We start from the raw sequence: 3,379 nt of genomic DNA on the forward strand, positions 1-3,379 counted from the left end.
AAAAAGATGCTATCTCTCTCCTATCAGATTGGTGAAAATTAAAAAGACTAACAATACTCTTTTTCAAGGTTATGGAGACATAGATACTTTCACATATTGCTGGTGGGAAAGAAAATTGGTACAACCGTTACGACTGAAATTTAGCAGTATCTAAAGAAATTACATATTTGTTTCCATTTTGACCCAATAATCCCACTTCTAGAAATTTTTCTTGAGCATACATTTCCAATAATATGAAAATACATATACATAAGATTGTTACTGAAAAATATTGGGAACAACGCAAATGTTGAATAAACTATGGGCATTCTTTCATTAAAAAAAAAAACGAGGAAGATATTTACTAATGTGGAGTCATTTTCAGGATATTCATAAGCACAGCTTTGCCTCTGGCAGCTAATTAATATGTGTATGGTAGGTTAAAACTTTTTAAAAATGTATAATTCGTTGATTTTTTTTCCTATTCTAAGAATAGAAAAAAAATTCCTTTTTAAAACAAATTTTATCTTCATAATTATATTTTCTTTTTCTTTTTAAAAAGTCCCTTGATTTGTATAAACTTCTGGCTACACAAAATGTGGATTTTCTTCAGACTTGTGGACTATAGTGTGTAAATAAAATATATATTGTCTTTTAATTGATTTTTCTACTAGGTTTTCCACCAAAACTACTCTAAAGCACTTTTCTCTAAAGCAGCATTTCCCATACCTAACTGAGCATCACAATCAACCGTGGACCTTTAAGAAAAGAAAGATTTCTGGGCAATGTATAAGTCTGGATGCCGCTCAGAAATCTGCATTTTCCCAAAGCTCTGTCACTGATTCTGTACATCACCCAAGTTTAGAACCTCTGCTGAGAGCGTGTTTGCAAAATGGGGAAAGAAGTGGATTGGTTTTGCTCCGTATTTTCGGTTTAGAAGTTTGTGGTAATTATCAATAATTTTTTTCAAGGCTTAACTATTTGACCAAGAGTTTTTCATTCTTGAAATTGGAGGATTTTAAGAAAAAAACAAACAGTAGTGAAGAAATTTACTTGCCTGGCACAGCAGTTTGTGCAACGCTGCCTGCACTTGAAGCCATGGCCCAGGATCGATTCCTGACTCTGATACATCCATGGCCTGTTGAGTCAGCAAGGCTCTTAATGTCGCATCTGGTTTCTCCTCTGTAAAATGTGTTCAGTTCTGTCTTTTTCACATAGCAATGAGGATTAATGAAGAGATACAATATAAAATGTTCTTATAAACTAGTATTATAGTTCTGAACACAGTTTTTATTATGTATTTAAAGCCTAATTGTGTCTCCATTTATTATAATTTTTTAAAGTTTAATTCTACATTTAGACTATATCATTTTTTACAATACCTTCTTCTTATCATCTATCTATCAATTTTTCTAACATCTATCTATCATCTATCTATCTATCTATCTATCTACCTACCTACCTATCTACCTACCTATTATCTATCTATCATCTATTTATGCCACCATCTTCCCTTTGAATTAAAACAAAAATAAACTTAGGTAACTTGGGAATACCATGTTTGCCCTTATTAATGCTACTGTCGGCATCAGGCAACTCGTAGGTTTTTTGGTGGAATCTTATACGGAATATGTAAGGCAATATAAAATAGCTCTCCTGTGGATGAACAGGAGTTCCACACTTCTTTAAAAGGCAGATGAATAATTATATTCCATATGATCTAATATAAACATTTACATCTGTTAAATATATCTTTCATAAATTCTGGCAGAACCAAATACAATTTAGTTATATTATTACGTAATTGCCTTATTTTCTGATGCATATTGTGTGTTGTTATTTCAGAAAAACATACCGAGTAAAATCATATTTATCTTAGATAAATACATCCTGTATATTTTAATAAAGCGATAGAAGTCATCACAATAATTTAAAAACCACATATGCTTGAGAAAAATGCCAAAGGGAAGAAAATTAATTTTGATTTTGGTACTATGTTTCCTAAGCTGGAACAGAATCTTGAATTACCAGTGGCACTCACACCTCTTCGCTACCACTGTTAGCAATTCTTTATCTACTTCTGGAGTTTATAAAAGCACAGGATATCAGAGAGACACCAAATTCATATATAATTCCAGATGCAGTGTTATGAAAATGATTCATTAATAAGCAATTTTCAGACCTCCATGATGAAACGTGGAGTCCAAATCAGTTCATAGAAGGTGGTTGTCAATCTTCTATATTTCTCTCCACATTCTCTTATTTTAAATATCTTCAAAGTAAAATCATAACTATAATTCTATAGCACATTTCAAGCTGAGGGCATTATGTTAATTTATTTATCATCTAATCATCTTCTATATTCTGGTTCTTTGAACAGGTGGTTTTCACACTTTTTGATTGAAAGCACCTATAAGAAATACATTTTAAATCCTAACATAGTATACAAACCAACCTCACAAGAAACAGGCACATATACAAAAACAAAATTTTTTAAATAATACATTCCTTATTATCATAATTTTTTTTTCCTTCTATTCTATGTTTATAAAATACTGGTCACTCAATTAAATTTATTTAACATTTCACCGATGTGCTGCTGGAAAAATTGCCTTATCAGTAATATTCAAAATCATTTGGAGAGCTCAGTTTGGCAGCAATATACTAAAATGGGAACAAGCAGAGAAGATTAGCATGGCATCTGCATAAGAATGACACACTAGTTTGTGAAGTAGTTCATATTTTAAAAAATAAAACTGTCCATTGATGGATAAATGGATAAACAAAATGTGGTATATACAAACAATGGAATATTATTTACCTTTTAACAGAAAGGAAATTTTGATACATGCTACATGAATGAATCTTGAAAATATTATGCTAAGTGGACTAAGCCACTCTCAAAAAGACAAATACCATATAATTCCACTTGTATAAGATAAGTAGAGTAGTCAAATTCATAGAGACGGAAAATAAAATAGTGGTTGCCAAGAGCTGGGGAACAGAGAAATGGAGAGTTATTATTTAATGTGTATAGAGTTTCTGTTTGTAAGATAAAAAGAATTCTGGAGATGTATAATGGTAAAAGTTGCACAAAAATTGAATAGATTTAATGCTACCAAAATTTACACTTAAAAATGGTTAAAATGGTAAATTTTATTTTATGTATATTTTACCACAGTTACAAAAAAAAATTAAATTACTTGAGGAAACAAAGATTCCATTGGTACACATCAGATTTACTGAATTAGAGATAGGGACCCTGAATCTGTGAATTTTTAAGAGCTACACAGGTGACTCTGATGCAAAGTAGTTTGGGAACCACTGCTTTAGAATATAACTATGACTTTCTCTTCCAGCACTCCAAATTTTTCCCCATTTCTCTGAGAAACAAAGAATG

At 31.1% G+C, this 3,379-nt stretch overlaps 1 non-coding gene across 1 annotated transcript; it reads left to right on the plus strand.

Annotated features, from left to right (window-relative positions):
* Positions 1–2,621: 2,621 nt before the first annotated feature.
* LOC111734375 lies at positions 2,622–2,725 on the plus strand. Its single transcript, XR_002778425.1, has one exon. It is a non-coding gene; the product is annotated as a U6 spliceosomal RNA (small nuclear RNA).
* The last annotated feature ends 654 nt before the right edge of the window (positions 2,726–3,379 follow it).

This window comes from Pteropus vampyrus, unplaced genomic scaffold (genome assembly GCF_000151845.1).
Source record: "Pteropus vampyrus isolate Shadow unplaced genomic scaffold, Pvam_2.0 Scaffold14, whole genome shotgun sequence".
NCBI classification, from domain to species: domain Eukaryota; kingdom Metazoa; phylum Chordata; class Mammalia; order Chiroptera; family Pteropodidae; genus Pteropus; species Pteropus vampyrus.